Source organism: Bubalus bubalis, chromosome 5 (assembly GCF_019923935.1).
Source record: "Bubalus bubalis isolate 160015118507 breed Murrah chromosome 5, NDDB_SH_1, whole genome shotgun sequence".
NCBI lineage: Eukaryota > Metazoa > Chordata > Mammalia > Artiodactyla > Bovidae > Bubalus > Bubalus bubalis.
The window spans coordinates 73,889,729-73,903,910 of record NC_059161.1 but is presented as its reverse complement, the minus strand read 5'-3'; positions in this window follow the sequence as shown (position 1 = coordinate 73,903,910).

The window sequence follows — 14,182 nt, the reverse complement described above, 5'->3', positions numbered from 1 at the left end:
TGTAAGCACTTTTTGGCTGTCATAGCCCACCCCACCCCACCCTTACCAATCTATTGTTCTGTTGGAATGTAGAATGTGGTTTCTCTTCATCCCAGACAGAGATGGAGATGCTGCATCATACAGATGAGAAGAGATCAGATTTGGTGGAAACAGAGATCTGTCTGTCAGTACTAATGTGCTTGTGGCTTTGCCTCTATTCTGCCACTAGTAGCTAAAATAAAGATATTGTTCCATCATTGCTTCTTTACTCAGTTTTGTTAGTTTCCAGTTGCTACCAGGAATTCTATAAAATACCCCAGTTTTAGGTCCTAAAAGGCAGAGGAGCCATAGGTCAAATTGCCAACATCTGCTGGATCATGGAAAAAGGAAGAGAGTTCCAGAAAAACATCTATTTCTGTTTTATTGACTATGACAAAGCCTTTGACTGTGTGGATCACAATAAACAGTGGAAAATTCTTCAAGAGATGGGAATAACAGACCACCTGACCTGCTTCTTGAGAAACCTGTATGCAGGCCAGGAAGCAACAGTTAGAACTGATCATGGAACAACAGACTGGTTCCAAATAGGAAAAGGAGTACATCAAGGCTGTATAATGTCACCCTGCTTATCTAACTTATATGCAGAGTACATCATGAGAAACACTGGGCTGGAAGAAGTACAAGCTGGAATCAAGATTGCCAGGAGAAAAATCAATAACCTCAGATATGCAGATGACACCACCCTTATGGCAGAAAGTGAAGAGGAACTAAAAAGCCTCTTGATGAAAATGAAAGAGGAGAGTGAAAATGTTAGCTTAAAGCTCAACATTCAGAAAACTCAGATCATGCCATCTGGTCCCATCACTTCATGGGAAATAGATGGGGAAACAGTATCAGATTTTATTTGGTGGGGGGGGGGGGGCTCCAAAATCACTGCAGATGGTGACTGCAGCCATGAAATTAAAAGATGCTTACTCCTTGGAAGGAAAGTTATGACCAACCTAGATAGCGTATTCAAAAGCAGAGACATTATTTTGCCAACAAAGGTCCATCTAGGCAAGGCTACGGTTTTTCCAGTGGTCATGTATGAATGTGAGAGTTGGACTGTGAAGAAAGCTGAGTGCTGAAGAATTGATGCTTTTGAACTGTGGTGTTGGAGAAGACTCTTGAGAGTCCCTTGGACTTCAGGGAGATCCAACCAGTCCACTCTAAAGGAGATAAGTCCTGGGTGTTCTTTGGAAGGACTGATGCTGAAGCTGAAACTCCAATACTTTGGCCACCTCACGAGAAGAATTGACTCATTGGAAAAGACTCTGATGCTGGGAGGGATTAGGGGCAGGAGGAGAAGGGGATGACAGAGGATGAGATGGCTGGATGGCATCACCGACTAGATGGACATGAGTTTGCATGAACTCCAGGAGTTGGTGATGGACAGGGAGGCCTGGTGTGCTGCAATTCATGGGGTCGCAAAGAATCAGATACTACTGAGCGACTGAACTGAACTGAACTTAAAATGACCCTGTTAATCACTGCTCTGCTCATAATTCCATTTTTACTAAACTATTAGCACAGTTATAACTTTAAATATGTTTCTACAACAATCAAGAATAACAACGTAATACTGTCTTTCACTTCAGGTTTTCTTTGTCAGTCATAAAGACTCCTGGAGGGATTGTCAGTAGAGTTTCGGGCTCCATTTATCATCCTGATCCAGCAAAGACCAACTGGGTCTTGACTGTGTCAGTCAGCTTTTGTTGCTTATCGATTAATCTATTTATAAATGTAATATCATCAGTTTTTCAAATGGCAAGTTTGGGGATTTCCACAATTACTTAATTCCTTTCTGCTGACCTTTGTCTTTGGCATGGTGAACATTTTCCTGAAATAGGTTCTTTCTTAGCTGAGCAACAGCAGATACAGTGGGGCTGCTCTTTGGAAGTGAGTATGTCTTCTGACAGTTTTTGATTGAATCAAACTGAACTTACTCTTATTTTATTCCTTGTAACTTAGTGTCTCCCCAAACTATTTGATGTATGTGTGTGTGCACGTGTGATGCATTGTTTTTTCTTCTATGGTACCTAGGACTTTAAATATTTTTTTTTAATTTTATTTTATTTTTAAACTTTACATAATTGTATTAGTTTTGCCAAATATTAAAATGAATCTGCCACAGGTATACATGTGTTCCCCATCCTGAACCCTCCTCCCTCCTCCTTCCCCATTCCATCCCTCTGGGTCGTCCCAGTGCACCAGCCCCAAGCATCCAGTATCGTGCATCGAACCTGGACTGGCAACTCGTTTCATACATGATATTTTACATGTTTCAATGCCATTCTCCCAAATCTTCCCACCCTCTCCCTCTCTCACAGAGTCCATAAGACTGTTCTATACATCAGTGTCTCTTTTCCTGTCTCGTACACAGGGTTATTGTTACCATCTTTCTAAATTCCATATATATGCGTTAGTATACTGTATTGGTGTTTTTCTTTCTGGCTTACTTCACTCTGTATAATAGGCTCCAGTTTCATCCACCTCATTAGAACTGATTCAAATGTATGACTTTAGAAATTTTTCTTTCCTTGGCCACTGAGTTAAATTGTCAGATTCATCTATATTATCCATTTGTCTAATCAATGTTTTTCAGGGACTGAGCTTTCAACCTTTAAAAAGATAAAGCTCTTCTGGTTATTTATTCATCACAAATGTTAAAGTATAAGTGGTGTTGTGACTCAATTAAGGAACAATAATCTAAGATGCAGATAATGTTATTAAGCAAAGGTGGGCCTTACTTATTAGATATATAATTTTAAATGTGGAAATAAATTTAAATGTGAACTTCTGTTGGACAAAATTTCCTTAAAAACAAACAAACAAACAAAAAAACAACAACAAACTCTGATAATATTGCCACTATGGTTGACGTTTTATCACAAATATTCCCTATTTTTAAATAAATAAAAACAAAGATGGCATGAAGCTAGTTTCCAGAGTATGAAATTATTTAAAGCAGCAGTAGACCAAGTTCTCAGATAAAGGCATCAAAATACGTGTGTCTGCAAGGCTGGGAATTTATGTGGCTGGACTCCATTGGTCAACAGCTGTTTATTATGTACACCTAATTTACCAGAGTGGTAAATACTGCAAGTGAAGAAATCAGTTCACCAAAGGTCCATGGTTCAATCGGTTTAGCACTTCATGCTGAAAATAAAATGTGGCATAAGTTAGGGAAAAACCTTTTCCACACTGCCTCAATAAGATAAGAACTCCCATGATGAAAAAAGGCACTTAATGAAGTGCCTTTGATATAATTATGTGGATGGTAATAAACTTGGCCTAGATTTGCTTTATGAAGTTATTGTAATGATAGTAATGATGTTTAACCATGTAACAATCCTTGGGCAAATGGCAAATCTATTTTTGATATCAAATCACTCATCTTTAAAAGAAAATAAATTAAGATTTAAATTACATGAATTGAAATTCAGAGTATGTAAACAAAAAATAGTTTGTAAAGGAAACACAGAATTTTGGATTAAGCTTTATGGTCCATCATTCAGGTTAACCCAAGAAATATAGCTAGTATTTGAGAATATAAGAATACAGAGTCAGTAATTTAAGAATTAGCTCCTTTCACTGTGTTAGTCATTAAGGAAAATGATTATAAAACTGCAGTCTACCCTTTAATCTTAAAAGGGTAATTAAAATATTACATATAAAACAGTATATATGTATCTCTTCTCTATCTTTTTATATAGTCATCAAAATCTAAATAAGAACAACATTACTGAGGATAACCACCAATAAATCTCAACCAGGATTAAGTAAATACTTGGATAAATTATTCTTTTTTCATGCCTGATGGCACATGACATTAATTTTATATTTCAAATCAGCTTTACTGAACTAAATTTTACATTCCATAAACTTCACTGCTTTTTTAAGGGGCATTTTCAATGGGCTCTGACAAGTGTATTCAGTTGTGGGGCTGCTACCAAAATCAACATATAGAATATGCTTATCACCAGAGAGACTTACACTGTCTATTCTATTACACATCATCCCCATCCCCCAAACTCATCACTTGGCAATGGCCATTCCGCTCATTGTACCCATAGATTGTTTTCCCTAGACATTCTATAAATGCATTTGTGCAATATACATCCTCTCTGTTCAGCTTCTTTCACTTACCATCTAGTGTTTGAGATTAATATATTTTATGGCATGTATCAAAAGTTTGGGCTTCACTGGTGGCTCAGATGGTAAAGAATCTGCCTGCAGTGCAGGAGACCCAGGTTGGATCCCTGAGTCAGGAAGGTCCCCTGGAGAAGGGAATGGCTATCCACTCCAGGATTCTTGCCTAGAGGATTCCGTAGTCAGAGGAGATTGGTGGGCTACAGTCCATGGAGTCGCAAAGAGTCAGACATGACTGAGCGGTTAACATTTTCACTTTTCTCTTTCACCAGAAGTTTGATTCTTTTTAATTACTGTGAGAAACTATATAATTCTTTAAGGTTCACTCTAATTTGTGGATCATGATATGACTTTAGACTTGCAATTGTTCAGCTCTTTTAAAATCTTACCTATGGTCTTATGAGTGTGCTTGGTTTTCAAGGTAACAGCTTTGTAAAGCTGTTAAAGTGACTAACAGCTTTGTAAGCTGCCTTTGACAGAATACATAAAACCTTTTCCTTAATCTTACTTGCTTATTTTGTTTAGACTAGAATTTAAGACGATCCCATAAAATTTTCAAAAATTGAATACTCAATTTTTGAGCATTTTCTCAAACTAAGGAATACGTAGTATTTTATTTATAATGTTGAGAGCTTAATGGCCGCATCTCTTTCAAAGCATTTCAGAAACTGCCCTGTTTTCACCTAACACCTAACTGGTGATCTACTCTCCAGGTGAAAATATCTTTTATTATTTAATATATTTCACATTCACATATGCTTATTTTAATATTCTAATGTAGCATATTTAATTTCAAAGTTTCTAAGGTAAAATCTTATTATGACAACGACTATTTAAAGAAAAAGAAAGCAGTGATTGAAAAGAAAATATTCTTAATATAAATCTAGTGTTTTTTGTTCTTTGCTGGACATCCTAGAGCTTCTTAAGTAAGCTGAGCTATAGCTATTTGGGCAGCCATCAACCAATGCAATTGCTGGTAATTTTCTAAATGTCTCACAATAAAGTTTTTTTTGTGTGTGTGTGTGTGTGTTTGTGTTTTTTGTTTGTTTAAATGCGTTTTTTTTTGTTTGTAGGTATAATCACTTACAAACATGGAGATATAACTGTAACTGTTTTACTCAATTAAAGAGTGTTATTAATACTTTTTGTGCCTAGATAGACATTTTTCTTCCTTAGCTCACATTGCCTGAAAACGTTTCAGCTGTTTATAAATCTTACTTTTTTCTTCCTTCTTTTCTCCCTCTTTAACCCTCTCCCTCCTTCTCCTCACCCCATTTCCCTTTCTCTCAATCATTCTCTTTTTGAGGTCACCAACCTTTGATTTCCTCTTGTGTTTTTGGACTCTTCTCTATACATTTTCCTGGCTCCATTCTTATTACTTTGAATGTCCATGAAACCCTGAGATTTCAACTTCCTTCCACTCTTCTATTATGTTTAGATCTCCCCTAATCAATTCACCCTAAAAGATGTCCTTTTCATTATAGGGGACTGGAATGTGGAAGTAGGAAGTCAAGAAACACCTGGAGTAAGAGGCAAATATTTGGTCTTGGAGTACAAAATGAAGCAGGTCAAAGACTAGCAGAGTTTTGCCAAGAGAACACACTGGGCATAGCAAGCAACCTTCTCCAACAACACAAGAGAAGACTCTACACATAGATATCACAAGATGGTCAATACCAAAATCAAATTGATTGTATTCTTTGCACTCAAAGGTGGAGAATCTCTATACAGTCAGCAAAAACAAGACTGGGAACTGACCGTGGCTCAGATCATGAACTCCTTATCACAAAATTAAGACTTAAATTGAAGAAAGTAGGGAAAACCACTAGACCATTCAGGTATGACCTAAATCAAATCCCTTAATGATTATATAGTGGAAGTGACAAATAGATTCAAGGTATTAGATATGATAGAATGCATGAAGAACTATGGATGAAGATTCATGACATTGTAAAGGAGGCAGTGATCAAGAACATCCCCTAAAAAAAGAATTTCAAAAAGGCAAAGTGGTTGTCTGAGGAGGCCTTACAAATAGCTGAGGGGGGAAAAATAAAATAAAAAAAACCCTAAAGGCAAGGGAGAAAAGGAAAGAAACAAACGTATGAATGCAGAGTTCCAAAAAATAGCAACGAGAGATAAGAAAATCTTCCTCAGTGATCAATGCAAAGATATAAAGGAAAACAACAGAATAGGAACAACTAGAGATCTCTGGAAGAAAATTACAAATACCAAGGGAACATTTCATGCAAAGATGGGCTCAATAAAGGACAGAAATGGTATGGACCTAAGAGAAGCAGAAGATATTAAGAAGAGGTGGCAAGAATACACAGAACAACTATACAAAAAAGATCTCCATGACCCAGATAAACACGACACTGTGAGCAGTCACCTAGAGCCAAACATCCTGGAATGCAAAGTCAAGTGGGACTTAGGAAGTATCTCTATGAACAAAGCTAGTGGAGGTGATGGAATTCCAGTTTAGCTATTCTAAATCCTAAAAGATGATGCTGTGAAAGTGCTGCATTCAATATGCCAGCAAATTTGGAAAACTCAGCAGTGGCCACAGGACTGGAAAAGGTCAATTTGCATTCCAAACCCAAAGAAAGGCTGTGCAAAAGAATGTTCAAACTACCACACATTTGCACTCTTCTCACACACTAGCAAAGTAATGCTCAAAATTCTCCAAGCCAAGCTTCAACAGAACTTGAAGTGTAACATTCCAGATGTTCAAGCTGGATTTAGAAAAGCCAGAGGAACCAGAGATCAAAGTGCCAACATCCGTTGTATTATCAAAAAAGCAAGAGATTTCCAGAAAAACATTTACTTCTGCTTAATTGATTAAGCCAAAATCTTGACTGTGTGGATCACAATAAACTGTGGAAAATTCTGAAAGATATGGGAATACCAGACCACCTAACCTGCCTCTTGAAAAGCCTATATGCAGGTCAGGAAGCAACAGTTAGAACTGGACATGGAACAACAGACTGGTTCCAAATAGGAAAAGGAATACATCAAGGCTGTATATTGTCACCCTGCTTATTTAACTTATAGGCATAGTACATCATATGAAACCAGGCTGGATGAAGCACAAGCTGGAATCAAGATTGCTGGGAGACATATCTATAACCTCAGATACACAGATGACACCACCCTTATGGCAGAAAGTGAAGAAGAACTAAAGAGCCTCTTGATGAAACTGAAAGAGGAGAGTTGAAAAAGTTGGCTTTAAACTCAACATTCAGAATACTAAGATCATGTCATCCAATCCCATCACTTCATGGCAAATAGATGGAGAAACAATTGAAACAGTGAGAGACTTTATTTTGGGGGGCTCCAAAATCACTGCAGATGGTGACTGCAGCCATGAAATTAAGATGCTTGCTCCTTGGAAGAAAAGCTATGAGCAACCTAGATAGCTTATTAAAAAGCAAAGACATTACTTTACCAACAAAGGCCCATCTAGTCAAGGCTATGGTTTTTCCAGTAGTCATGTATGGATGTGGGAGTTGGACTATAATGAAAGCTGAGAGCCGAAAAATTGATGCTTTTAAACTGTGATGTTGAAGAAGACTCTTGAGAGTCCCTTGGAGTGTAAGGAGATCCAACCTGTCAATCCTCAAGGAATCAGTCCTGAATATTGGAATGACTGATGCTGAAACTCAAACTCCAATACTTAGGCCAGCTTTTGTGAAGAATCCACTCATTGGAAAATACTATGATTCTGGGAAAGATTGAAGTTGGGAGGAGAAGGGGACAACACAGAATGAGATGGTTGAAAGGCATAAGCAACACCATGGACATGATTTTCAGTAGCATCTGGGAGTTGGTGATGGACAGGGAAACCCGGCGTGCTGAAGTGCATGGGTTCACAAAGAGTCATACATAGCTGAGCAACTGAACTGAACTGAGGGAATTTCTCACAAGAGAAAAATGGATGAAGCATGTCAGAAAGATAAGAAAGTCAGTGTGGAAATCTTCCAGCTGTGAATGCTGAAATATTTTGAACAACAAAATAAAGAATTATAATATTGAGTTATATAGCAAAGAAAGAAATAGTTCCACTTTTGTAATTGTCTAAAACATTGCCTCTATATATATGTAGAGTATCAGACAGTGTTAAATGTTTTTTCTTTATCCATAGAAATTAATTTGATAAGACTCAGAAAGAGAAAGGATATCTACTGTGTTAAACACATTTTAAAAATTTTTGACCCATCAGTTATTTATACAGTTTTTAAAATAAATTTATTTATTTTAATTGGAGGCTAATTACTTTACAATATTGTATTGGTTTTGCCATACATCGACATGAATCTGCTACGGTATACACGTGTTTGAATCCACATAAGTGCTATTAAACAATGTTTGTTTTTCTGAGATGTTTCTTTTAGTATAATACCCTTAAGTTTTATCCAAATTGTCACATATGGCAGGATTTCCTTCTTCTTCATGACTGTATAATGTTCTATAGTACATATAACATCCATGTCATCCATTCATCTGTTGACAGACATTTGAGTGTTTCCATCATTTGACCATTATAAATAATGCTGCCATGAATATGGGGGTAAATAATGCCTCAATGAACATGGAGGTGCAGATATCTGATTTTGATTCCTTTGGATATATACCCAGAAATGGGACTTAGTTTTATTTTTAAATTCTTTGAGGAACCTGGATATTGTTTTCCATAGTGGTTGTACTGATTTACATTTCTATCAATAGTGCCCAAGGGTTTACTTTCTCCGCATCTTCATCATCACTATATCTCATATCTTTTCTGATGACAGCCATTCTAACAAATATGAGTTGATATTTCATTGTATTTTTGATGATTAGTGGCATAGAAAACTGTTTCATGTAACTGTTGACCATTTGTATGTCTTCATTGGAAAACTCAGTGTCTTGGGTTTCATTGTGTTGCTAACACTTCCTAAGTGGATTCTTGGGGTCTTCCTCAGAGCTGTTTTTGCTCATGGACAGCTGTCCAATCACTGATCTTCGTGGGAGAAGGAGAAATGAGGATGCTGTGTTCTCCAATTTTCCCACCTTTCCTCTGTTATTTATTCCTGAGTTCACTCTGTTGTGTTTAGAGAACACACTTGTTTCATTTAATTCCTTTTCAATGCATTAAAACTTTTTAATGATCTGTTTTGAAATATGTTTCATATGACTTCCCCGGTGGCTCAGATGGTAAAGCATCTGCCTACAGTGTGGAAGACCTGGGTTTGATTCCTAGGTCAGGAAGATCCCCTGGAGAAGGAAATAGCAATCCACTCTAGTACTCTTGCCTGGAAAATCCCATGGACAGAGGAGCCTGGTAGACTGCAGTCCATGGGGTCGCAAAGAGTCAGGTATGACTGAGCAACTTCACTTTTCTTTCTATTTTTTCATATGTGCATGAGAAGTATGTGAATTCAGCTATGGTTGTACCAAATGTTCTGTAGATACAGATTAAGTCTAGTTGGTTTATAGTGTTTCCAAGTTTCCTGTATCTTGTTGATCTTACACCCGATTGTGCTATTCATTGTGAAAGATGGGATACAGAAATCTCTAAATAATTGTTGAATTATTTATTTCTCTTATCAATTCTATCAGTTTTGCTTCATGTATTTTGAGTCATTGAATATAGATGTATAGTTATAACACCCTGCTTAATTTACACTTTTATTATTATAAAATGTCTACAGTCAAGCAACTTTATGTCTTGTTTTATTTTTAGTAATTTTCTTTTTCTATTTTTAGCTATGCTGGGTCTGCATTGCCATGTTCGGGCTTTCTCTAGTGGCAGTGAGTGGGGGCTACTCTTCCTTAAGATGTGTGGGCTTCTCACTGCAGTGGCTTCTCTTATTGCAAAGCACAGGCTCTATGAGCATGGATTTCAATAGTTGTGGTGTGTTGGCTCAGTAGTTGTGACTCAGGGGCTCTAGAGTACTATCTCAGTAGTTGTGGCACATGGGCTTATTTGTCTCATGGCATAGAGGATCTTCCCAAACCAGGGATTGAACCTGTGTCCCATGCATTGGCAGGCGGTTTCTTAAACACTTCACCACTAGGGAAGTCTGACTTTATATCTATTTTAGTATCAGTACAACCATCTCATTTCTTATGGTTTCTGTGTGCATGGCTCATTCCTTTTACATTCAGTCCATTTGTAATTTTGGATCTGAAATGTGTCTCTAGTAAACTATGATAACCTGGAATAGTTTCTGCAACATAGAGTTGACTGTGATAAAAGAGGCAGGTTCCTTCTTCTCTACTGGAGCATATATGCAGCTTTAGATGGGGAGCCTGGGGGCAAGAAAGCCCGGGGTTCTTAGCTCTGTCCTCCTGGAATAGAGCTCTGCCATGCTAACCTGGGCGTGAAGGGTAAGCAGGGAGAATGTCATGGCTCTTACTACTGTGACTGAAATTTAATCAATTTTTCTAAATGTATGTTCCTTTCTTTTCTGTATGCTCTTAGGGTAATTTGCAGAGACTCCAATCATATGTATGTATGTATACATATGTGTGTGTGTGTGTGTGTGTGTGTGTGTGTGTGATTTTCATCCATTAAACATCCATTTCACTAGGGAGAGGATCTGTCAAGCACCCCACACTGCCGTTCTAGTAATATTTCTAATTTTCACTGTAACACTGATCTGTGGCAATGTGTCCCATTCTACCCGAAAACGGAAACTTTGCTTATCTTTTAGACCTTCACTATCACATTTTGCTTTGTTTATTAGACTCTTTACAAGCAAAAGTTGGAAAAAATGATGGAAAGCTTAACATACAACATCAGACTCACCTTTCAGAGGCTCCATTTTCTCTAGTATCTTGACCCCTGAAGTCCAAGGCACCTTCAGATCTCTGCTCTCCAGAGTTCCTCCAGTACACGAGACACTCTCATTCTGATCCTCTTTTTCTTGACCTCTAAGCTGCATACAAATTAAGAACCAGCAAATGTCTCAAGGGAAATAGCAGCAGAAAATATCAGGCTCACTTCACTACATTTTCTTTGTGCTATGCTGACCCTTAAATCTCAGTTGCCTTGGATGCTTTCTAGGGCTTTCAAATGTCAGCATGTGTGTATGCCACCTGACTTTTACAGTTGTTCTCATTGTGATGTCTCTGTGCTACTCAGTCATAACCAGCATGCTCTTAACTGTCTAAAGAGTGCACCTTGGAGCAGGCCTAGAAAGAAGCATCTGAAATAGGTCATGACATCTCTCTTAATGTACCTATTATGTTTAGAACAGAGATTACCTCCCCCCCGCCCCCAAAACATGTAATTTTATAATCAATATGTGATGCTTGTGGAGATTTGTTTCAATGATCACTTTCTGTTTCTGTTAATTTTTTTAGATGTGTTTCTATGGTGCTATGATTATCTCAGATGTTGGGAGAATATTGGAATTTGGGAAACAAATGGAGGAGGAAACAAAATTTTGTGTGTACTTTAGTTTTATTTTGTATTTGGAAATCATGTGTCCCTTGTGTGAATTTGACCTTAAGTCTTAGCATCATTCTCACTTCAGTTAAATGATGTGAGCTGTTGTCAATCAATGTGTTAAATTGAATTGACATCTAGGTGTTCAAAGAAAGTGGACATTCAGCATTATCATGAAAAGATATTGCATTAAGCCTCAGGAAAACAAAGTGAAAAAGCATAACGCTATAACTGAAGCTAACATATGGATGGATATGCTTAAAAAAATAACTTGAATTCCCTACATTATTTTAAAAAACAAGAGCTTTATGTTGATGAAGAAAGAAGTACAGTCACAGGTGCATAAAGATGGGTTATGTTTTATTACTAAGTTACATGCAGAAAGATGGCCCATCACATGTTAAACAATGCAAAAGAATATGAATTTAAAAAGCAATGGAATGAGTGAAAAAATTCATAACAATGAAAGATAAGAGAAATTTCTTAGTTGTGCAGGGTTCATTTTAAAGTATTGTATCACACTTTAATTGCAGGATTTTTCTTTCTTAAGTTGTATAAAAAGCAATGGTACATCTTAATAACTGATGATATTATCTAATACATAAAATGTGGTGTTAATCAATATTTTATTCTGTGTGCTTAGTACACAGTGCCTTGTATATAGCATATACAAAATGAATGTGCATATTTAAATTGTAGGTTTTCCTGCTTATACACTCAAATTCTGACTTAGTTGATATAATTTATAATTGTGTAGTAACTTGAAAAGTTTAAATGGTTAAATTTTACATGTGAAATTTTCCGTGAAATTTATATTTCCATCTTATATTCTGAAATCCATTAAGGGTTTAGGATAAATTCAAAAATATATCACATTTGAGGTTTTCTGAAAAAAAAAAAAAGTTTTCATTATTTATTTACAAAAAGGCTCTACTTTTGACAGTTTTTCCAGCAGAGATATACCACTAGAATTTTAATCCCAACTGATAAAATGTTGAAATGGAAACTATCAATTAGCTAGAATCTGTTGGCTTTGGAATCTACATTTTACAAAACAATGAATTTTCTCTTCCTATTGATTCTAATATAATCTTTTTCCTGATGTTTTTTCATATCTTATTTGGAAAACCTCAGAAAATATAATGTAGTTTTTCTCAGGTTATCATTTGGAACACATGACTCTGTGAAGAAATCATACCACATAGTCATATAGTTATGAAACTGCTCCAAAAATAAAGAGTCAGCTTTTACCATTACACTATCCAATCATCAGTGAGGTATTTTGCATAAAAGCAGCCTCTTTGGGACTTTTGTGCACTCATCTTAAAACTAAGTGTTCTCAATAAATCAGGCATATGCATTGCTCTTCAGTTATAATCTGACTGCAAATATTAGGCTTCTTCTTATTTTACACATTAACAAAAACATTGACATTTTTTCCAGTAATTATAATGTTTTGGGGAAATGTGTCCCAAATGAAGGCAGTGGCACCCCAGTCCAGCACTCTTGCCTGGAAAATTCCATGGACGGAGGAGCCTGGTGGGCCACAGGCCATGGTGTTGCTAAGAGTCGGACAGGACTGAGCGACTCCAATTTCACTTTGACTTTCACGCATTGGAGAAGGAAATGGCAACCCACTCCAGTGTTCTTGCCTGGAGAATCCCAGGGACCGGGGAGCCTGGTGGGCTGCAGTCTATGGGGTCGCACAGAGTTGGACACGACTGAAGCAACTTAGCAGCAGCAGCAGCAGCCCCAAATGAAAAGAAGTTGTTTTTAGTAATCTACTTGGACAACTATCTGTGATTTGTGAATGTGATGACAGAAATTAATTTTTAGAACAAAAATAAGTTCATTGTAAAATTAGGTGATATTTCTACTTTTAAAAATGTGAGAATATTTAAAAATCAAAGGATATTTTATCAGCAATGAACTATACAGACAGATGCTTATATTGACTCTCAGTATAAACACAGGTAGTGTTTGATCAAAATTTGCAATAAAATCCATTTTAATATTTCTTATTCCCTTTGACTATCTTAAACTTTTATCAAATTAGCAAACTGATTAAAAACAGTCTTCAGTCTACCTTAAGATATACTTCACAATTATCAGCATCTGCTCTTAATGTGACATATAGAACAATAATAATAATGAATTATATTGAAATGATGCATATGAATCATTTGGGTCATTATTGACCTAAATGGATTATTCTGCAAAGTTGAGACTGTCTTTCCTGAAATCTGTTATGCAGAGTTTTCCTCAGTTCAATTCAGTTGCACAGTCATATCCCACTCTTTGTGACCCCATGGACTGCAGCACACCAGTCCTCCCTGTCTATTACCAAGTCCTGGATCTTGCTCAAACTCATGTCCATTGAGTCGGTGATGCCATCCAACCATCTCATCCTCTGTCATCCCCTTCTCCCCCTGCCTTCAATCTTGCCCAAGATCGGGATCTTTTCCAATGAGTCAGTTCTTCACATCAAGTGGCCAAAGTCTTGGAGCTTCAGCTTTAGCATCAGTCCTTCCAATGAATATTCAGGATTGATTTACTTTAGGATTGGCTAGTTTGATCTCC